Below are 24498 nucleotides of genomic sequence, written 5' to 3'. Positions count from 1 at the left end.
CCATATTCAGAAAACAGATTATTTGTTGTCAACCTAGAAATTTCTAGAGCCAAAAGGAATCTTTGACATTTATTCTATCCACTTCATTTTAACCCAAGAGGAAAATGAAGTTAAAGAGCATCAAAATAAAATGATTGGGTTTTCCTGGGTTCAAAGCCTACATCTGCTATTCACTGCTGCCTATTTGAATGTTAGTAAGTTACTTGAATTTCATGGGCCTCAGTTTCTCCATATTTCATACTTGAAGAGATTAGAGGTCTAAGAAGCCAAGTTATCTTTTTTTTTCCTGCTTAGTGTACTCTCCACAAGAAGGTGGATTAAAGGATTTCACTTTAAACTTCAAGGGCAATGTGACTTTGACTATTTTTTTTTTGTTTTGCTTTTTGTAAGGCAAATGGGGTTAAGTGGCTTGCCCAAGACCACACAGCTAAGTAATTAGTAAGTGTCTGAGGCTGGATTTGAACCCTGTGCTCTATCCACTACGCCACCTAAGCTGCCCTGACCTTGACTATTTTTAAAAATTTACTTAAATACTGAATTTCAAATTCTCTCCCTCCCTTCAGCCTCTTCCCCCACCCATCATACAAGAAGGTAAATAATATATAATCTGTATGTGTATATGAAGCCAAGTCCATTATACATGTGAAGTCATACAAAACTGTAACACTAATCATTGAAATAATTGGGTGTCCCTACTATGACACACAGTAAGAATGCCTTAACCCTGTGTCTTCAAAAGCCCTTGAGGAGAATTAGTTTGCTTCCCTGCTTTTAGGTCTGTCTCACTCATTAACAGAAAGTCTACTACTCAGCTGTCCCTATTGTCACCTCTAACCTCTATCAATCTCTTTTCTCCATTTGTCTCCTTTCACCATTTCCCTGGTTGTCTTTCTAGGCAGAAAGTTGGCCTTATGTAGCTATTACTGACAAGAGTGTCCCTTCTGATCTGGTAGCTAATCATATCAGATATCAACTTGTACATAACTACTGGACTCTCTTAATCATTTTGGTTATTACCAAAGACTTTTTTTAGGGAGAAGGGGGTGCACTTGTAGAGTGATTTCTATTTCTGGGTTTCCAAATCATTCTGGAGAGGTAGTCCTTAGGGATAATTAGGGTTTTATTTAGTTAGTAATTGTTTCAAATTGAAAAATTGAAAAAAAATAATACTTTGAACATTTAAGAACTATACTTAAAACTCCTCTTGTCGAGATGACTTTTAAGTGAAATTCTCTCTGGTTGACATTTGGTGTAAAATTTCATCATCAAGTTATACCAAAGATGTATAAAGAAAGTATTTGGTTTTAATTTGTTAGAATATTATTATATAAAAGTAATTCTTGGGTTGTCTTGTTTTTTGAGGGGGGTTGGAGGTCTTTGGAGGGGGGAGGTATTGTGTAGACATGCTTTCTCCATTAACATATCACCATCCTGAAAGCAAAAATCCTATTTTCTTTATTTCTATATGTACTTCACAGTGTTATATAAAGGCAGACTCATCTTATGTTGTCAGTAGATTGTAAATGAGTTAACTTTCCCCTGATATTTATATCCTTTCAACAAAAATTCTTTAACTCCTTTCACAAAAAATCACAAAATTTGAGAGTCATAAAGACCCTGAGAGATCATCTAGTCCAATTCCTTTATTTTATAGATGAAGGAACTTTCTCCTACCTCCCACCCTACTATATACTTGATCTTTAGGGTCCATAGCCTAAGAAAAATCTTATTAATACCATTAATTTGGGAACTCCAACCATGGGATTGAACCATATTTATAAGAAAATGAAAATTCTCAACTCACTATATCCATTGTCATTGGATTCAGCTAATACTTCTTATCTCTTACAGCAATCTCCCAGAACACCAGAGTCTCCCCAGCTTAGGCATACTGCCATTTGTTCTGTCTCCATTTCCCCATTTTATTCTGGTAACAGTAGTAGAATTAATGTTATCATTACTCCTAGAAACGACATGATTATTCACTACTTTATGGCTTTACTTATAATCCCTGTGACTTTCTTGACTAAACTTGTCCCCCAACTCTTATTTAGGAACATATATTATGAGGATGAATATACTGTAATATTATATCCCTATTAGAATGTAAACTGAAAGCATTGACTAATTCACATTTATGTTTATGAACAGGAACAAAGGGGCTACTGATTAATTAATGCTTCTTAAATATATGATTCAAAAACTAATTTTTCTAAAAGAAAGGAAAACAATATTTTTTCCTTCACTGACATACTAGTGTTTACAAGGTTTGGGTCTTTCCTTTTCCCTACCACTTCCTTAATTTCCAAATAACAAAAGGAAATGCCTAAGGTTTTCATACTCTAAATATAGTTGGGGGGGTAGGGAATAGCATCATTTCTCAGTGCCTAGGATGAAGCTATTCAGTTGAATGAATCATCCGACAAGCCAAAACATTTCCTTCCAATAGATTCCTGGAATTCAGTTAAAATTACCATCTACTTATTAATTCCCTATACATATATACATGTATATATCAAATGCATATATAAACTTATATTAATTATTATTTAATGTACATAATTAGTATATATATTTACATACAAAGCACTATACTTAGTGAAGAAACACAGAAGTCTATGAGCTATTAGTTCAGTGACTGCTATACATAATCATCAAGCTGAGCTAGGAGGTACAGAACAATACTTACTTTAACCATCTTGGAGAAATAACCATCTATTAGGATGGGAATTTCAAACTCTCAAAAACATACTCTAAAGTCTAACAATATTTGACACCAAGAGCTCCTCCCTGGAATTTGCCTATCCCATACTCTCTCTCTCTCTCTTCTTTGTGGTTTTGAATAGGTTGCCCCCTGATGCCAGGGAAAGATATTTTTCTCCCTTCCATGTGAAAATTCCTATTTCTTTCAAGATTCAGTTGAAATGCCATTTCATACACAATCTTTCTTGATTCTGCTAGCTTTTAACCCTCTTTCCATCCTCAAATTACCTTTAATTTTTCTGTTTACATGTCCAGGCAGAGGACCTAAGTTTTCAGTCCTGTTTTTATTACTTGCATGACTTTGGATAAATCATTTCAGTCTTTGCTTAAATTTCCTTATTTGTAAAATGATAGACTAGATTATCTCTAATATCTCTTCTACTCTAAATGTATGATTCAATACAGAATTAAGCTTTGAAGAATCGGAGTAGGGCTAAGTATAAAAGAATTATCCTCTAAGGTCTTTGCCAACTCCAAAACTCTATAATCTTCATATGCAGAGGTAATATTGACCTTTTTCAAGGGTGAAGAGAAAAAAAGAATTGCCCACAAAAATATTCTAAAAGGAATAGGACTTTTTTTCTGACTTCTCATTCCTAAAGAACTCTACTATGTACAATTTACAAAAATATACTATTAAATCACATGAATAAATACTTAAAATTCAGTTCAACAATTAACATTTATTATATGCCTAATTCAGGAATATAAAAATGAACCACACACTCTCCCATCCTAAAGGAGGTTATAATCTAGTAGGAAATATAAGACAAATACAAAAATCATAATGCTGACAAATAGATGTGAGAGGTTCAAAGAGTACTGGAAGACATTTGAGAAAGGAGAAATCACTGAAAGCTACTTTAGTCAAGAAAGATTTTATCAAGGAGAGAGCACCAAAACTTGACCTTGAGAAAAAAATAAGGATTTCAAGGGGAGGGGGGAAAGGGAGCCTGCAGGCAGGACATTTTGAATTAAAAGTACGAACACACAAAAAAAGAAAAAAAGCAGAATGTCATCCAGGAATCAGAGTTGGAATTAACTCTGGGAATCTGGAGCTTTGACCTAGGAGTCAACATGGTGATGGACAGGAGATACTTCATTCACCCTGACCCATGGTATCATAGAATATTTTGTTGTTTCCCTGCCCCTAATCCCAGTAAATTCAACCCAGGCCTCCCTCCTTATCCTTCCAATCTTTTTATTGTGCTCATTGAAACCTTCCCCTATTGTTAACAAACACTATTCATATGAGAGCTTTTCATCTTATCTTGCTCCCACTTTCTGGTCCTCACTGAAACATAGCTTTCTCCTGAAGACACCATATTTCTTGGTGCTGTCTCCAAGGCCACTACTTCCCCCAAAAACATAGGGCCAAGGGGAAAAGATGGCATATTCTTTGTTCTCCACCTCCATTAATTTTCACAAATCTAAAATTCATGTCATTCTGCCCAAAACCTTGTTTTTGTCATCCATTTTCCTCCAAATTTTGCTCTCCTCTATAGTGTACTTTCTCCCAAAACCTACCACTTCCAAAATATCTGTTCTCCCCATAACTCTACCTGTCAACTTCAAAAACCACTCCAGTCTACCTCAATCACACCCAAAAAATGGTGCAAATAAAGTTTCAGGTCCCTTCAGTTGATTCACTTCAACTGAACTTATCCCTAGTGGTAAAATTTCTAGTTGAAAGCTCTCTTAGAAACAAAGAATTATCTTTTTTTTTTTTTTTAAGATTTTTCAAGGCAATGGGGTTAAGTGGCTTGCCCAAAGCCACAGGCTAGGTAATTACTGTCTGAGGTCGAATTTGAACCCAGGTACTCCTTCCTGACTCCAAGGCTGGTGCTCTATCCACTGCGCCACCTAGCCACCCCAAGAATTATCTTTTAAGATAAAAAGAATATATGGGAAAGAGAGTAGTATATGAAAATTTAAGTTGGATCCAGATTGTGGAAAGAGGATCAGGAATTTTCATTTCATTTAATAAACAATGGGAATTATTTGAAAATATATAGCATGAATGACATTCCTCAAAAATAAAATTATTTTGCCCTTTGAGAGAAAAGGGGGGGGGGGGAATGAATAGGCAACCAATTGAAACACTGTGAGGGAAGAAAGGGAGCTAAGAAAGACCAATTAGGACATCCCAGGACAGAAACTGGTGCAGGTACATAGAATGGGGATAGAATACTTCGTCCAGAGTCAGAAGACCTGAATTTAAATCTGGCCTCAGACACACTAGTTGTTTGACCATGGGCAAGTAACTTAGCCTCTGTTTGCCTCAGTTTCCTCCTCTGTAAAATAAGAATAATAATACCACCTAGCTTCCAGGTTATTATGTAAAGTGCCTAGCATAATGTATCCTACATAGAGCCAGTATGTTAGCTATCAGCAGCAGCAGCAGTAGTGGTGGTGGTAGTGATAGTAACAGCGGTGAAAGTAATAGTAATAGTAGTAGTAGTAGTAGTAGTAGTAGTAGTAGTAGTAGTAGTAGTAGTAGTAGTGATAGTATTAGTGATGGTAGTAGTAGTAGTAGTAATATTCATTTAATCTAATCCAGGCAAGAGGAAGTAGGGTTCGAAACCAAGCTGGTAGAAATAAGGAAGAAAGGAAGGGCTAATTGGATGAACTACTACAAAGGTGAAAATTAACAAGATTTTGGAAATGGTTGAATCTAAGGAGTGAACAAAAGAGAAAAAGTTAAGATGAACCCAAAGGTTGGGGGATTTGTAACTACAACATAAGCAGAAATAAGGAAATTAAGTGTTTGGGAAAGCAAACGATATGATAGGTAGTTCGTACATCCAAGTGAAGTTTCTAAAACTCTACTGATCAGTGCTAAATACATAGATTTGAAAGTCATTTGAAAAAAAAGTCATTTGTATAGTGCTGATAACTGAAGCCAGGGGAGTAGATGAAATTAGCAAGGGAAAGGAAAAAAAGGCCAATTCTTTCAGATTGGTTCTTAGGGTTTTTATACAGAGAAAAAGAAACAAACAAAAACTGAAAACACATAAAGCAAATTCTGCTCACAGGATAAACATCTCATCTCTTTCCTTGAGGTACTCTACCACATGGCTGTAAGAATCCCATAAACTCGATCACTTTTGTTTGAACCTCATTCTCAACGAAAGAAAAATCATTCTATTCTATTCTATTTCTTGAGAAACTAAGTCATTTCCAAGTCAGAGAAGAAGCAACAAACAAATTTAATTTTAAAATATCCAAAGCAATGAGACAGAGATTTGGTTCTACTTGGAAAAGTATTTCAACTGTGTAACAAAGCAACTACCAACAAGGGAAAATCTAATTCAGTTCAACAAATTCAATTAAATGTTTGTTGAAGGGAAAAAACAATAATCATTCTTCCACTACCATTTTTGTTCTTTTATTTCATATCAACTAGTCCCTTATATAAGTAGAGAATACTAAGCTTAGGAGACAACTTTAGAGATTATCTAGTCTGAATCCATTTTTATTTTAATCAGGAAACTGAAGCATAAGAGGTCAGTTTGCATTTAATTATGCCGCATTTATTTTTTGCATAGCTATGGAAGTGTCTTTAAATATTTATGTGTGCTGTATTCTTCTGGATAAAATATAAACTCCTTAACAAAAACAGCATCTTCTTCTTTATCTACCTATACACATTAAAGGAGGGATTCCATGCTGCTAATTATTTGCTAACCAGCAGGAAGAAATGGGGGGAAAGAGGCAAGTATAAAACAGGGAGAAGTCAAAGAGAAAATTAGTAGAAGAAAAAAAAGAAGAAACAAGAAGAAAAAAATGAAGAAAATGAAGGGAAAAAACATGTTCATTAGCATTCCAATATGGTAACTCCATGAAGTCAAGTGGTCTTAGTGGTCAGAGGCAGTGGTATTCAATGTTTTTTTAGGCTTCTGCTCTTTCTAGGATTCCAGAGGAACTTTAGTGATGGAGTTTACGGTAATCTTTACTTTGATAAATCGCCTAGATGAACCCCCTGCCCAGATATTCCAGACTCATTCCTTACTCCTCTTTTTTCAACTTTCCTTTTTTTTTTTTAAAAAATGCTTTTAAAAGAATAAAAACACATGTTAGAAGAAATCAGGGCCAAAGTTCTACCAATCAAGAAAAGCTGAAATACTTAAAGGATAAAAAAAACACAGAGAGGAACAAGGCTTTGAAGGTGAAATGAGTTTACAAATTAACAGACTATAGCTGCATTTTAAGAAAACTTCAAAAGCAAAATCAGGGAAAAGTGGAATGAATTCCAAGGCATTCCCTTATAACCTGCTATGGAGAGGCACTTGTAACATAATACATTATCCTTTTGACTCAAAGATAATGTTCCTGAGTCAATGTCAGGAGCAAATGGGCTTTAAATTGTTTTTGAGTAGTGGAGAATAATTTTTATTAATATACAATAATATACAATCTCTACAGGTTCTTCTAGTAACCAAAGTAGACCTTAATTGTGAGCTTGCCAGGTTCAGGCAAAGAGCCTCAAGCCATGTGAAAAAGTTTACTGGACAAATTTGGGGTCTGACCCATGAGCCTGACTAACCTCCTTCATCATCTCTAATCAATTAAACTGTCTCAATTATGAGGTAAAAAGAACAAATTACTCAACTGGTCTTCAAAGGGGGAGCAACAGAATATCCTCATATCGGGCAAAAATGTATGCTCAATGAATAGGAGGGTGAGAAGTTAAGATGTCTCCTTTCCTCCCTCCCTCCCCCTAGCCATGGAAGGTCTTGTCTTCAAGACAATCTAGGTACTCTGGACTATACTATTAAGCTCCAGTTTAAATATGACCTTTCCCTTATGCTGTTTAAACTTATAATGAACATAATTTTTAGCATACTGTACATGTATTGTATATCTGTGCTATAATGACCATAATTATTAGTAGTAAATAAGTAAGGTAAAAGTAAGTAATGCTTGGCAACCACTCTCCTAGACCATGCATAAATTGGGACTCTCAAACACAATGGTTCCAGTAAAAAGTCACTACTATAAGACTCTTCTCCCTCACCTCCATCCCACTTATCCACCCAGATTGCTGGGATTTCCCAAGCTGGAAATAGGAAAGAACCTGAGGAAGGACACAGTCACAGAGGTAATCAATTCTCCCTTGTAGAGGTCTTACTGTGAAGAATGACAAATTGAAACCCCAGAAAGACACATTTTTCCATGTGTCTTTCAAAGGAAAGGAGGGGGTTCACTTAATAGTATAAATCAATGGCATTTATTAAAGACTTCCTATTTTCTAAACATTGGTCACACAAAGACAAAGGTGAAAAGTTCCTTCTTTAAAGGAGCCTACAATCAGGTATCAATGACAACTAGTTCAATTGTGGAAACACAAATTCTACCTGTTAAGAAAGTGGTTATAGTGCTACAGTCTTCTGGGATCTCCATGACACAGATTTCTAGGGTGAGTAGTTGGTTTTACTACAATGGGAGAAAATTGAATACATTAAAAATGAAAATAGAAAGTAAAAGAAAAACATTATAGTTAAAAAAAAACCTTGGCATCCATCGTTAGTTACACTTTAATCTAATTTAATTTCTCCCTCAAATATACACTGAGTCTAAATAGGCAGAGTCTTAATAGCTAGGTGGGTGCAGTGAATAGGATACCAGGTCTGATCAGGAAGACCTGAGTTCAAATCCAGCCTCAGACACTTCCTAGCTATGTGACCTTGGGAAAATCAATTAGCCCAGGTTGTCTCAGTTTCCTCATCTGTAAAATTCACTGGAGAAGGAAATGGCAAACCACCTGAGAATCTTTCCCATGAAAATTAAAAAAAAAAAAAGTTGGACACAACTGAAAAAAAAAAGCAGAAAAAAGCTAAAAACAATCAGGCAGATCCCAACTAACCCATAATTGCTAACAAAATAACTCTTAGGAACCTACTTGATTAAGTGGCTTGGCTAGTATCACAATGCAATTGAAATTTTGACATCAGATTTGAACCCGTCTGCAGCTGCAGGACTACAACTTCCTGAACCATCTACTCTTCTAAGGTGCCTCCTATCTTCACTATTTTTATTCATATAGATAATGAATACTAAATATCCTGTAGAAGTACTCCTGAAATATATCTGCACAGAAACCACAAAGAGGAGGTTTTACAACTACTGTACAGCCATCTTCTTTCTGGTAGAAGTCTCTTAATATAGCTTTCAAAGGAATATTTAATGCTAAAGGTGACTTGGTAAAACATGTAATGACAAGCTTTATATCTCTCTATTCCTATTTCTCCAAAAATCTGACATACACACAAAGACCAAAACACACAAGATATATCATGATCTAAAAAATATTTTCCCTTCTCATCCTTCCACCTGCCTTTCTGGAAAACACTGGTAACAATTCAAACTATACCAGTCAGCAAGAAAGCATTATGTCCTAGAGACTATCTTACAGCCAATTCTTGATAGGGAGTCCTAAAATACACATACTTTCCCATGTAAGATAGAAGTCAGAATACAGAAAATAAAGTGTTTTTTTTATTTTTTCATAAAACTAAATCACCTGTATCCATTAAAGCTCATAAAAATAGGAACAGACATGAATTAGTCAAAAAATGCCCTGCCATCTAGTTACTATTCATGAAGACCTTGCAGAAATGGGTACAAGAAAGTGATTTCACAGAAAATTTGGATCCCCAAATTTAGATTTTATGGAAACTAAGCTCAATATTTCAATTATTTACAGAGCAACATATAGCATGGAGTAAAGACCAAGCATTGAATGGAAGGTCAGTGTACCCTCCTTCATCAACTTAATCCCTTCCAAGCAGCACTGCAGTATTAGACACTATAGGGACTTTATATATTATACATTTCAACTCTTCTGGAGCAAAGTTGAGTAAAAGGCTGATTTGGTATTTTTAAACTGAAAGGAAGGAGGGAAAAAAAGTATTTTGAATGATCTTGAGGTCCCTTCTTCAAGAAATATGTTTCTGTTAAATACCACCATCTATATGTTGATGGATATATAAAAGAATGCTAAGGTCACACTTCCAAGAAACAAAAACACCAGAAATTTAAAATTAGATCAGATTTTTAAAAATCATACCTTTTGCTTTGTACCAGGGTACTAGAAGTACACAGATGCCATTCACTAATTTCACAGTGCCCCTCCCCCCATCATTTCCCTTTAGTAATCTTTGTCACTTCCACCCCCCCACCCCCCCCCCCACCCCCGGTTATAGATTAACATCCATTATCCAGGTTCTAGGTACAGGTGAGCCAGCCAGGTAAACTCATTTTTTTTTAATGATGTATATCAAAAGGTTTGCCTGATGGAAGTGAAAGACAGAACTAAACACACAAATAAACAAACAGTAACTGAGGAGGTCTGGACATACACCTTTATAGACACTGCTGAGTCAAGAGAAACAGCATCTCCTCTGATTTCAGAAGTGGTTAAATCTCCTGCAGTCTGGTGAAGCTTATGGACCTTTTCTCAGAATGATTTCAATTATAAAATAAAATTTATGAGTTTACAAAGGAACCCAATTTAATTCTCAATGGTTACCAAAATATTAAAAAGTAATTCAAGATCTTAGTTTAGGAACCGTTCTAGTATTTTAAAATGCACAAAAAATAAGGAGGAGGAACAAGCATTTATTAAATGACTACTATGTTAAGCTTTTTTTGTTAATCTTGTCTCAGTTACAGAGAGGAAGGAAGGGATGCTGGAAGGAAGAAGCAGGAACGAAGAGAGAGGAAGAGTGTGAGGGAGGGAGGGGGGAGAGGTGAAGGAAGAGGGGGAGAAGGAGAGAGGGGAAATGAGAGAGGAGCAGAGAGAGGGGAGGGGAGGGAGGGGGAGAGGTGAAGGAAGAGGGAGAGAAGGAGGGAGGGGAAATGAGAGAGGAGCAGAGAGAGGGGAGGGGAGGGAGAGGGAGGAAGAAGAAGAGAGGATGACAGGGAGAGGGAAAGGGAAGGCAGAAGGGAGAAGGAAAGTGTGAGGGAAGGAGTGAGTGAGGGAGAGAAGGAGGGAGGGAATGAGAGAGGGAGAGAAGGAGGGAGGGAGGGGAGAGAGAGAGAGAAGGAGGGAGGGGAAGAGTGGAAGAGAAGGCAGAGAGAAAAGGAAACAAAGAAAATGGGAGAGATAAAGGATAGGGTTGAGCTATAATCATATTTCTTCTTCAAAGGGACCAAACTTTCTTTTTTAGAGCTCTTATTTCTTGGTGGTTCACCCGCGGCCCCCCACCCCCATGACTAGGTCCCCTTGAAGAGAGTATTTTGATTACATCTCAGATCTGAACATTTAAAACTGAAGATTAAGGATCGATTGTGGGGATATCTATTATAATACCATAATGTCAAAACAGCATCGAAGCTTTGTCCTTTTCAAAAAGCTACTGGTTCTTTCAAATCAGGGGAACAAAGAGGGCACTAATCTACCACCAAAGCTTGGATGCGATGTAGACTATGCGTCACACACAACCTCATCCAGGTTGAAAAAAAAAACCCAAACTCAAATGGGGCAGTTTCGTGGGTAAAAAGTGAAAGGAGCTAGAGGTCGGGTCCAACCACACTTCCACCCCACCCCCTACGACACCTGGAACCTAAGGTGTTCGTGTGTTTTAAACTGGGGATGAGAACACAGCACACATCCTCTTGATGCCCACTGCCTCTTTCCAAGGGCGGCACTCTCAGACTCGCACCCCAACTTCCCCCTAGTCCCAGACAGAGAATTTCCCCCTCCGGGCGGCTTCCACCTGAAGCTTGAGGAGCTGGTAAAGCTTCCCAAGGTGGGTGTCTTCTGCTAGGAGTGAGAGGGGAGCGCAGGGGGGCGGCGCAAGGACTAAGGTGGCATATACTATGCCCGTGCAGCCGGCGTCCCTGCCCATCCTTCTATCCGGGCTCCGACAGTTTTGGTCGGCTCTCAGAGCCGAGCTGCACCCGCAGCTTCGCCTTCACCGTCATCGCCCGCACTCCCACAGCACTCCCTTTTCGCTGGTGACAACTGTTACAATGTAGCAGGAGTACACATAACGTGATACATTAGAGAGCCCAAGTGTCCACACACGCGCCTCCCCAGTGCCGAGGATTCCTGGTGGAGGGACTAAGCCGCCTGGACCCCAAGCTCAGGCCCAGGAGAGCTCGGCTCCCGTCTCTGTGCCCCAGCCCCAATTCCGGGGGGGGGGCCCGTCGCTGCCATTACGCCCCCCACTCCCGCCCCCGGGTTCCCGCCGCCCCGGCCTCCCCGGCCGTGGCAGCCCAGTGCACCTCGGCACGGCAGAGATGTCCAATGCCCCCGGGGCGCAGGCGGGCTCCAGCAGGGCCGGGGGAGGGGGGCAGGGCCCCGCGCCCCAACTTTGAGGTTGAGCCGGGGCGGCGGGCCGGGGGCCTGCGTGCCTCGCGGGGCTCGGCTCGGCAGGAAGTTCCCCGGGCGCCACTGAGCATGCTCTGCCCCCTCCCGGGCCCCTGCTCTCGCCTCCCCAGGCTCGGACGGCGGCGGGGCGGCGGAGGCCGCAGGGCCGGCGCTGCCCCGGGCGCCCGCTCCCCGCCCGCCGCCCACGGTGCCTGCCCCGGGGTTCGCGCGGAGCCCGCGCCCCTGCACTCACTCGGGGTCCGTGCTACCAGCCCGGCGGCCCGCCCTGCTGCCCGCCGCCGGACTCCTTCCCCGGGGATGCCCGACGCCTCGGACAGCGCGGGCGCCCGGCGGGGGGCTGGCAGGATCCGGGCGCCGGCGGCAGCCCCCCGCCTCCCCGTGCGCCCGAGCCCCGCTTCCCTCCCGCCGCGCGCAGGGGCGGGAGCGGCCGGGGGCGCCCCGGGCGCCGCGCCTCACCTCTGCCGGGCGGCCCGGGAGCCGTGGCCCGCGTCCCCCGGAGAGCCGCGGCGGGCGGCCGTGGCAGCGGGCACCCCCGCCTCGCCGGCCGCCGGGGAAGGGAGCGGAGCCCGCGAGCAGCCGCCGGAGCCGCAGCGTCGGGAGCCGGCCGCGCCAGGGACGGTCTGCAAACTCCCAGCCGGGCCGGGGCCGCGCACGCCGGGCGCCCGCAGCCTTCCCGGAGGGGCAGCCGGGCGCCGGGGCCGGGGCTCCTCTGCAGCTCCTCCGCCCTGCCGGCGCGGCGCGGCGCGGCTCCAACTTGTGGCGGCCCGGCCCGGCCCGGCCCCGGAGAAGAGCAGGACTGCGGCCGGGGACGGTCCGCAAACTCCCCGCCCCCTCAGCCGCCGCGCACAGCCAATTCCGAACCGGGAGCGCGGCTCAGGGACGGTCCACAAATTCTCAGACTGGCTCGGGGAGCACGCTGCCGCCTCCCTCAACCTTTACCGCCAAAGTCGGCGACCAAACCCCAGCCGCTGGACACCTCTGAAGGAGGCCGCCGAGCTGGTGCGCAACTGAGCGTTTCGCAAATTCTCGCAGGAGTCGGATCTCTCAGGATAACGGAGCACCGGCCCTGGAGTCAGGAGCACCTGGGTTCAAATGCGGCCTCAGACACTTAATAATGACCCAGCTGTGTGGCCTTGGGCAAGCCACTTCACCCCGTTGCCTTGCAAAAACTTAAAAAAATAATAATAATAATCCAACAACACGGGGGGGAGGGCTAGGTGGCAAGGTGGATAGAGTACCTGGAGTCAGCAGTACCTGGGTTCAAATCCGGCCTCAGACACTTAATTACCTAGTGTGTAGCCTTGGGCAAGCCACTTAACCCCGTTGCCTTGCAGAAACCTAAAAAAAAAAAAAATAAGTAAATAAAAATGATCCAACATATTCAGAAAATTTGAACAGACCCAGTCCTGTATTAAGTAGGGAGAGGGGTAGCGTGGTGACAACTCAAAGATTTAAGAATCCAGAGCCCCGGCTGCTGACTCTGACTTTCACACTGACCTTGGGCAAGTCACCTTGGGCCTCTATGCCCGTCTCCTTCTCTGTTCACTCCTGTGGGTATGTATGAGAAATGAACCGTATGGAGATCATATGCCTTTCCCAAATCCTTGGGGCAGATTTGAAAGGAGATTTGCTTTCCCTAAGGGGAAGGCGTTAGCACACAGCAAGCTTTAACTGGAATTGTATCCATTTAAGTCTTCAGAGAAACCTTTTTAGACAACCAAACTAATGATAAACATTATTCCACATTAAAAGAATAACATAATGATTAACCAGAGATGATAAATAGCAAATTTTATAATCTCAACAGATACAAGGGTGGGAGGGAAATCTGTCAAATAGGAGATAATAATTGATGAAATTTATAGCTGTAATAAATTAAGATTTGTAAAACACTTTACACATACATAGATATCTACATATCACCTCATTTGATTCTCACAACCAGGATGGGAGCTTTATTATCTCTATTTTTGCAGATGAAGAAACTGAGAGATTAAAAAATTGACTTGCCCAGGATCACCCAGTAAGCAAATGTCTAAGACAGAATTTGGATTCCAGTCTTTCAAGCTTCAGATCTAACACTATACACTTCATCAATCTGCCTCCCTACCTACAGGTTTATTAACATTTTGTAATAAAATGTTTAGGAGTAGAGCTTCTGATGGGTTCTATAACAGTGTAGAGCCAGAATTAGTTGGCTTTGGAGAATGATAATACAGAAGTCCAATTATTTCTGTTGATTTTTCTGTATTCCCCAGTTTCTAGCATGATGCTTCTAGAAGTCAAGCATTCCTAAATACTTTCAACTAAACTAAGGTCTCCACAGATGTAAAGGATTATTAGACATCATATCTATTACCTTCCTTTTACAGTGGATGAACTTTAGGCACAGAGTTTAAGGTGAAACCGTGACAAAGGTGACTGTAAGGTGTCCTTACACTCAGTTTTTTTGATTCCATATCATCATAAAATTGATGCCCTTTTTCTCCACCCCCAGAATCATCAAATCAAAGAGCTCACATTGGGGAAGCAGTAACTATAGCTTTCAAGTGATTCTACTTAAAGATTCAGAGGAGAATAAGAAACCTGGGTAATTATTAATACCTTGACTAATCCAGTATCAGCCCTTTAGGTTTCAGTTTTCACATTTATATATTGAAGAGCTTTGTACTAAATGATCCTTAAGATTCCTTTCATCTAAAACTTATGATCCTATAAACTCCCTGTGCAGGTTAGTTCAGAGAATCCATCCTCTTTGCAAAAATATTCAGAAACTGCCCAGGATGATTGGGGGGGGGGGGGGGGGGGGGAGTGTTGACTTTATTCAAGTCTCCATAGAATAATTCATTAGAAATCAAGGAAATCTTCCTAACATTTCCTTTTAAGAAAAGGATGTTTTGAGTAAAAGATGTGTTGAGTTCTGAAGTGTTTATTTACTTCAGTCCCTAGGAAGATGGGCAAGTTATCTCAAGCTTCTCCTAAGGCACAGTTAGGGAGGAAGTAGAATGCTGACATCTGGTGGTCATTAGTCACTCTACTTTTGAAACAGATCTTGTAGATTCTGATGAAACTAGATTGTCTAAAGCAAAGTGTCCATGTCTGATTAATAATTTACAATCTAACCTAGAGCTCATAAATTAACTTAGAAGTCATAGATTAAGTTCCAACTTGAAAATTTTAAATTAGGTTCAATGGAATTCATATGATTTGACCTCCAAATATATATATATATGTATATATTTATTTGCATATATATGTATATGTATTACAGTGGAATGTTTTTTAGATAGAAAAACCCACATCCTGAAGTTTGATACTATCTAGTAGCTTTTTCCAGGATGTAGATATAATTTACAAATGAGATAATGAAAATCAATCATTTCTACTCAAAATCATCAGAATTAAAAAACCACAGCAATACATCTTAGGATGGAATTGTATATTTCTACCAACATTCTCATGGTTGAATATTTTTCCAATTATGGAGAAAACCAATCATTGAAACTTTAATCATGAGAAATCTGCCACAGTTTCTTCATCTGCAAGGTCTCATAAACCTTCTGAACAATAAATACCAAAGTAATTTTTAAAGAATTCCATTCATGTCAATGCAATGAGGATGCTACAAGAAAACTTTAAGATGGATTTGGTAGTTAATGTGGGTGTGTATTTTTCTGTCTAGCTGTTTTTCTATAGGTTAATTTTAGCTTCACTATGAATTTATTAATTTAAAAACATTTGTTTAGGATTTACTATATATCAGACATTGTGCTAAATGCTAGAAATAAAAATGTAAAAAAATACCTGAACTCAAGGATTTACAGTCTAATAGGAAATGATGATGTTTGTCCTTCATTCTCAAAGAAGAAACAACAGAGACATGATGCTGTGACAAGCAAGTGAATTGGATTTGAGTGATAGGTGCTGTCCTTGTCAATACTTCACTTTCTACATCTGGAGCCATCTGGGTTCAGTGGCCATATATGAAGAGAATATCTTGGGATTCATAGGGTTCTCACAGTTGATTGATAAGTCAGTGACACATTCTTTCCAGGAATACATATGGTAGCATTATTTTTTTCTACTGAACCCAGAACCAGAAGGGCATGGGAATTACTGGAACTGTTGTTCAACAACAGTTGAATAAACTTGTTTATTCTTTGTTCTTGAAAAGGACCAAGGGTATAACAAGGGTAATGTCTTGACCTAGGCATAAATTGTATATAAGTGAGGCAGAGCTTGGCAAAGGCATCAATCAACCTCACGTTCTCCTCCAGAAATATTGAAGTCCAGTGGCAAGACAAAAGTCAAAAAAGTAATAATCCAAGATGCGGTGGGTGATTTTGACCTTTCTAAGGATAAGGCCTTTCACATGTTCTAGTTTGCTTAAAACCACACCCATTCAAATGACTAAGGGCCAGGTTAGAGCTGAGGTAAAAATGGCTCAATTTACCTTCACAAAGGAACCAGTCTGGGGCCATTGCGTGGCACAGCAGATAACACACCAGCCCAGGAGTCAGGAGAACTTGAGTTCAAATCCAACCACAGACATTTAGCACTTACTTAGTTGTGTGACCTTGGGCAAGTCACTTAACCCCACTGCCTTGCAAAAAATTAAAAACAAATAGAAGGTATCAGTTTAGGAGGGGAAGACCCTCAAGGGTTGCTGGCCTAAATAGAAAACCATTGCTTTTAACACTTATCCTAATCCATTAAAACTTAAAACCTAAACAATGAACCACAGTCCTATACTGTGGCTATTACAGGCAATTCAATGAAAGTCAAAATGATTTGGATTTTTGGGAGAAATCCAGTAGCTCCATTTACAGTAAATGGGCTTTTAAATACCTGTTTTTTTTTCAAAGCTATATTTCAAGAAATCAAAAATGAAAACCAGGAAGAATAGAAAGTAAATAATCCCAGCTTTGGGGGAGGGGGGATGGAAATAAATGGAGGAGAAGAAAAAATAATAATATATCATTACTTCTAAGAAACTGCTTCACTCCTTCCCACAAATATACACAATATCCATGGGAAAAGTAAGCCTAAATGTAGAATGTAATAGTAGTGAGACACACATGTAAGAAATAAATGTAACAGGTTTAGCTCACAACACCCCTTTGGAAATCCTCTCTGTGTAGAGAGATCTTCATGAAGAATCCTGGAGTTGTTCATTCTTCATTCTCAAAGATCAAGGACATCAAAAGAGTAATGTCATACCTACTGGTATGTGGCTGAGGGAGTAGGAGGGTGGTGACTGAAGAATAGTAAAACGAATACTGTGCATGACTAGATGGTAGATAGATGGAGTGCCATCTGAGGTTGGTAGCTATAGTAAACTATTTGAGTTTGTACTGATTTAATCACTAATCAAAACAGCCTGACCCAGGGTAGGAATTCCAAAGCAGAGGTAATTAGCATCTGGTGAGTGGGGTCATTTTTTTTCTCTGCTGTTACAATTCCTATATTTTGTGAGGACTACAACTTAGCCAGAACAAAGTGTTCAAGTTGGGGAGTAGTAGAAGACACTGAACAGATGCATTAGGACCAGGTAATGTAGGATCTTGGAAGACACACTATAGAGTTTAAATTATGGGCATCAGCATGTTTTCTTAATGTGTAATTTTCTACGAGAGAAATTTGCTAAGGTTATTGAAGATAATATACCCTACCCATCTTATCATCTTCCCTGCCACTGCCATGCTTCTCCCCACCTGTTTCAGCATATATTGAGTTGCTATGGACACTTTTGATTTCCAGCTTTGAGAGGAAGATGGAAGAGACCATCCCACTTTAATCTGCTGAATAAAAAGACACTGAGAAGATGTGAAAGCAGCAGGCAGTCTCCATCTTGTCCCTGTCTCTAACATCCTACTCTAGAAACTTAGGGGTGTGTGTGTGTGTGTGGAATTTCCCTTTGAGTGAGATCTAGACTCTTGGTCTTCATTGAGCTGAGTTATCTCCTTCCTTCCAGTGAATGTTCTCTTTCACTCTCTATAATCTAGTATGTATTTTTCTATGTAAGCCTTCACCTATTTCTGTTTTGCTATTATCTGTGACTTCTCAAAATGAAGAGATGGTCTTCATTGAATTTTGATCCTTGAGGATAAATACACGTTATCCTATCCAGAGTTCATCCTAATGAAGAACAAAAGGTACCAGAAGTTTCAGACTTATGAAAGAACAAAATGGAATTAGAGTAATAAAACACATTTATTGATATTTCTCTAAGAGGAGATTACACAAAATGTACCTTTAAAATAGCAGGACAATCAAGGACATAGGGCAGAAAATTCAGGCTTATTTTTTTAATGTTTTGAATATAAGGAAAGGACCCCCAAGTTCAGAGAAAACTGTATTATTCCTTTAAGATGGGAAAATTGCTGTGTGACCTGAAGGGAAATAGAATAGACATCTCTAGTTTCTTTTCTTCCAAATCCTAATTCAAATGAGATTTTCATTCTTACCAATAGGTGGGGAAAGGGGGGGGGTCTAACTGGAGAGCCAGACTGTCCAAGATGGAAGTCTACTGTCCTCCTTAAAGAACCTTGACCATAGGAAGTCTTGATCTGAACCATCATCTCTGGTTTGTCCAATCAAAGAAGGGGAGTATGGGGGAGGCAAGGTAGGAAGTGGGGGAAAGAACTTAGGAAGAACCAAAGGGAATTAACCAAAGAATCTCAAAGAACTTTAAAGCAAAGTTTAGTTGGATGGGGTTCTTGATGGAATTGAGAAGGCAAAACTTTGTTCTGTTTACAATTAAGGCAGTTGTCTCCAAGAACCCTTTTCAATTACTAAAGTGACTTGTTACCAGGACTTCTTTAAAGTGAAAGTCTGTCATCACCCAAACTCTGTTCTCTAATTCTTTGATTTAAAAAGGGTTTATGTGAAAGGTTTCTAACCTTTCTAACTATCTGTGCTTTTGAAATATAAATTTTAAAAATATATAAAATTCACTATTTATACTATCCCCCATTTGCTGAGTTTGTTCCCTGTAGAACTGAAGGAGTTAAGCTTTGGATATAGAACTTGGGGTTCCCCTTCCCTCAACAAATGACAAAGTGATCAGAAGTTAAATTGATCTCAAATTTTCCTAAACTAAGAATATTCAAGTATGCAGACAATTATAATTCTAGCCTGGTAACCCCCTCTCTCTGAGGAGAACAGAGTAGCCTCTAGTCCCAAACTCCTGCTTCCCAGTTTGGCAAGAATGAAAGTCTCCTTTGGATTAGAGTTGAAGGAAAAGAAACTCAAGATGTCTATTCTGCTTCCCTTCAAGTCACACAGCAACACTCCCATCTTACAGGAGGAGGACAGTCCTTTCTAAATTTTATTCTCCTTATAAATATATGATACATTAAAAAAAAAAGCCTGTTCTATGTCCTTGATCATACTTACTGATATTTTAAAGGTACATTTTGTGTATTTAATTAATTCAAATCTAGACCACAGTAAAAATTGTTAGTCGATGTTCATTAGGTGAAAAGAGTGATTAAAACAAAAGGAAGACATATGTTTTCCTACCCTTAAAGATCTAACAGTATGACCAGGAAAACAAGATAAACACAGGTAAAAAAAACAAACCTTTTTTTAATGACAGAATAATTAAAACCTAACCAATCACAGCAGCATGAAGATGACTTCACAAATGCTAACAAGGTTACTACTTTGAGTGAAGTGATGATTACAAAGTGAAGATTATTAGCCTAAGAAAAGTCCTTGGAAGAGGTAAGTAATTAATTGGGAAGAAGGAATAAAAGGAAATGTTTGGGGCAAAACATTTGGAAAACTGGATAATTAAATTAGCTCCTTGAGAATAGAAACACCATCTTAAATGGTGCCTTGTACCTAATGAATCCTTCATATTTTAAAATAATTAAAATATAAAAAAATAATTAAAATAAAAAATTTTTAAAGTAGTACATGAAACACTGACTTATATATCACAAATATCAAATATCCTGAATCATAAAAAGTATATGAAGATTATATGTTACAAAATGTACTTAACTATTTTTCAGGATTTATAGAACAATCACTTCAACAAACATTGGATAAGCACCTACTGTATACAAAGCCCTAGACCAGTCTCTAGGGATACAAGACAAAGAAGTCTTTCCTAGAAAGAAACGTCTAAGGGGACACTAGGTGGCACAATGGATGGAGCACTGGCCCTGGAGTCAGGAGGACCTGCGTTCAAATCCGACCTCAGACACTTAATAATCACCTAGCTGTGTGGCCTTGGGCAAGCCACTTAACCCCATTGCCTTGCAAGAAAGAAAGAAAGAAAGAAAGAAAGAAAGAAAGAAAGAAAGAAAGAAAGAAAGAAAGAAAGAAAGAAAGAAAACACCTATTCTCTCTCTCTCTCTCTCTCTCTCTCTCTCTCTCTGGTAGGATTTTGCAAGGCAAATGGGGTTAAGTGGCTTGAAAAGACCACACAGCTAGGTGATTATTAAGTGTCTGAGGCCCGATATGAACTCAGGTACTCCTGACTTCAGGGCCAGTGCTCTATCCACTGCACCACCAACCACCCCAAACACCTATTCTCTTGGCATCACTTCACTATGCAAAATTTTCTAAAAAACGTTCTGTTTATCAAATCCTTTCCACCTTAATTCTTAAATTTGAAATTTGGGGAGGAGTAAAAGCAGGGACTCACTCAAGCTTTCTTCCAAATCATTCCAAATCCCTTTAAATAATGATTCTAAATGAATTATAGAATAGCAGAACCCACAAAAAGGGTAAGAAAAACAAATTTTCAGTCCAAGACAATTTGTAAGACGGGGGGAAAAGGTCTGCTGCTCCAGAGTAAGAGGAGTGTAGAGCAGTGTGAGTTGTGCAGGGAAGAACTTCCCTAAGTCATCCAGGAACAGATTGTGGGTTTTTTTCTCCCCCAGAACTCAGAGATTGTCAAGAACAACTTGGAAGGTCAGCAGGAAAACTTAGGCACACATGGTGATATTAGAGCATAGTCCAACTCAGACCTCAGCAGCCTCCTCCCCAGCAAATTAGAAACAGGCCTCAGGATTACACTGCAACAGCAGCTGCTTCTGGAGCTCTCAACCCACAGATAGTAAGAAGGTCAGAAGGAAATTGGTTTGATTGCTATCAAAAAGTTAGGACTCTGTTGCTTTGCCCATACTCATATCTGTGCCTTAGCCTGAGGCCCCAGACCCAGAAAGAGGAGTTGAACCCCAACAGAGTTTACTGCCCCCAGAAGAGGAGGGACCCTCTTCACAGTTCCAGGGCAGAAAGGAGTATTTGTGGTCATCCACAGACCAGAGCACAGGCAAGGAGAGTAGTAATAATCTTTCTTGGAAGAACTGAAAACTTGCAGGTTCCTAGAAGTATCTCTAAAAACAGCTGCCAACCCCTCAAAAGCCTGGAATACTGTGTCCTCCACCCTGGAAGTATAACCCCCACCTTAACAAACAGTTAAAATCAAGTCATAGAAAAATAAATGAAAAAGATAAATAAATAAAAAAAAAATAAACACACACACACACAATCAAGTCATAGACAGGGGAAATGAGCAAGCAATAGGAGAAATAAATTTTAACTATAGAGTTACTGTGGTTATATGGAAGATTAGAATTCACACTCTGAAGAAGACAACAAAGTCAAAGTATCTATATCCAAAATTGGTCTCATGTCATGGAAGGCCTCAAAAAGGATTTTGAAAATCAAGTAAGGGAGGCAGAGGAAAAATTTGGAAGAGAAATGAGAGGAATGTGGGAAAATCATGAAAACTGAGAAAGTAGCTTTATGAAGGAGATACCATAAATACTGAAGAAAAAAAAATCTTCAAAATCAGACTGGGTCAAATAGGAAAAGAGATCCAAAAAGCCAATGAGAAGAATGTCTTAAAAAAGCAGAATTGGCCAAATGGAAAAGAAGATACAAAAACTCACTGAAGAAAATTTCTTAAAATATAGAATAGAGCAAAGGGAAACTGATGACTTTGTGAGAAATCAAGAAACAAAAGAATAAAAAAATAAAAGAAAAATGTGATATTTCTCATTGGAAAAATAATTGAACTTTAAAACAGATTTAGGAGAGATTATTAAAAAATTATTGGACTACCTGGAAGGACTGTCCCCCCAAAATTTTCTAGACATAATTTTTCAAGAAATTATCAGGGCACCTAGGTGGAACAATGGATAGAGTGCCAGCCCTGGAGTTAGGAGTATCTTATTTCAAATCTGGCTTCAGACACTTAATAATTACCTAGCTGTGTGGTCTTGGGCAAGCCACTTAATCCCATGCTTTGCATGCCCCAAATAGTCTAGAAACAGAGGGAAAAATAGAAATTCAAAGAATCCACTGAATACCTCCTCAAAGAATTCCCCAAATGAAAACTGCCAGGAATATTATATTCCAATTTCAGAGCTCTCAAGTCAAGGAGAAAATATTGCAAGTAACCAGAAAGAAGCAATTCAATTATTGTAGTGCCACAGTCAGGATAATCTAAGATTTAGCAGCTTCTACATTAAGGGATCATAGGGCTTAGAGTATGATATTCAGGAAGGCAAAAAGAACTTGGATTACAGCCAAGAATCAACCATCCAGGAAAACTGAAAATACAATTTCAAGGGAAAAGTTGAACATTCAGTGAAATAGGGGCCTTTCGAATTTCCCAATGAAACAATCAGAATTGAAGAGAATACAAGTGAATACTAATACAAGTGAAACATGAAAAGTTAAATAGGAAAGGCAAACCATGAGGGACTTAATGATAATGAACTGCTTATATTCCTGCATGGGAGGATGATCCTGACAATTCAAATTAATTTTCTCATTTATTAGAGTGGTTAAAAGGAGCATATATAGATAAGGCTCAGGTGAGAGTTGAATTTGAAGGATAATATATTAAAAATGGAGTTAATGGATGAAAGAAGAATGTACTGGGAGAAAGTGGGGGAGATAGAATGGGGTAGTTATTTCACATAAAAGGCAGAAAAAGGCTTTTGCAGTGGGGTGGGAAAGGGGGGAACTAAGGGGAGGTGAGTGAACATTACTCTCCTTGGAACTGGCTGAGTGAGAGAAAAGCATGCATACATAATTGGGTATAGAAATCTTGTCTTACCCCAGAGGAAGTAGGGAGGAAAGGGTTGGGACAAAGGAGGTGGAGGGTAGGTGATAGAAGAGAGGGAAGGTTGTGGGAGGGGGTAGTCAGATGCAAAACACTCTTGAGGAGGAATGAGTGGAAGGAGAGAGAAAAACAGAATAAATGGGGGTGGGGGAATTAGGATAGAAGGAAATAGCAAATTGCAACAGTGAGGAAGAATATTGAAACAATTTTCTCTGATAAAAACCTTATTTATCAAACATAGAGAAGTGAGTCAAATTGAGAAAAAAATAACCATTTCCCAATTGATAAATGATCAAAAGATATGAAGAATTTTTTTTTTCAGATGAGGTTATTGATGCTTATCTAAATCATTTTAAAAAATGTTCTAAGTCACTATTGACAGGCAAATGCAGATTGGAATAATTATGAGATACTACCTTATACGTATTAGCTTGACTAATAGGACAGAAAGAGAGAATGATAAATGTTGGAAGGAATGTAAGAAAAAAAGAAATCTTAATGTCTGTTGGAGGAGTTGTGCAAGTATTCAACAATTCTGTAGATCAATTTGGAACTATACCCAAAGGGCTATAAAACCATGTCTACCCTTTTCCAAACAGTGCCTCTCCCACTGTTCCAGAAGAGATAAAAAATAGGAAGGAAAAGGACATATACATTTGCATATATACATACATATATATATATATATATATTTGTAGATGCTTTTTTCTAGTAGCAGGGAACTGGAAATTTAGGGGATAGCCATCATTTGGGGAATGGTTGAACAAATTATGTTATGTGATTAAGATGAAAAACTATTCTGTCGTAAGAAATGATGAACAGGATACTCTCAGTAAAAATATCTGCATGAGCAGATGCAATGGGAAATGTAATATACCCAAAGTAACAGTAATGTAGGTTGTTCAGTTGTGAATAACTTACTTTTTCTTAGCTATGCTGTGACCCAAGAGAATTCTGAAGGACTTATGATAAGGAATATATCCATCCCGAAAACAGAGCTGATGGTGTCTGAATACAGATTTAAGCATACTTTTTTTTTTTAATTTATTTTTCTTGAGGTTTCTTTTTTTTGGGGAAGGGGATTATGTTTACTTTTACACCATGACTGTTCCTGGTAATGTTTCTCACAACTAAACTTTTTTTAACCTTTTCAAATTACTTGCTTTCTCAATGAGGGAGATTGAGGGGGGGAGGGAGAGAATTTGGAATTCAAGGTTGGGGGAGGGACAGAATTTGGAATTCAAGGTTTTAAAAGTGAATGTTGAAGCTTTTCTCAGTTTTTAAATGCAACTGGGAGAAAAAATAA

General features: G+C 39.4%; 1 protein-coding gene across 3 annotated transcripts in view; it reads right to left on the bottom strand.

Moving 5' to 3' along the window:
* Nucleotides 1-24498, bottom strand: part of MGAT5 (alpha-1,6-mannosylglycoprotein 6-beta-N-acetylglucosaminyltransferase) — a 419199-nt gene that overhangs the window by 372589 nt on the left and 22112 nt on the right. For 2 of the 3 annotated variants that reach the window (XM_074215045.1, XM_074215043.1), the window contains exon 1: nucleotides 12557-12636. The exons of the other annotated variant lie outside the window; for it this stretch is intronic. The gene's annotated coding sequence lies outside the window, so the exon portion shown is untranslated. Of the gene's footprint in view, nucleotides 1-12556; nucleotides 12637-24498 lie in introns of those variants that run through there. 3 annotated transcript variants of the gene reach the window in all.

Source organism: Macrotis lagotis, chromosome 1 (genome assembly GCF_037893015.1).
Source record: "Macrotis lagotis isolate mMagLag1 chromosome 1, bilby.v1.9.chrom.fasta, whole genome shotgun sequence".
NCBI classification, from domain to species: domain Eukaryota; kingdom Metazoa; phylum Chordata; class Mammalia; order Peramelemorphia; family Peramelidae; genus Macrotis; species Macrotis lagotis.
The sequence above is the reverse complement of the archived record's forward strand: the minus strand, read 5'-3'. Positions and strand labels throughout refer to the sequence as shown.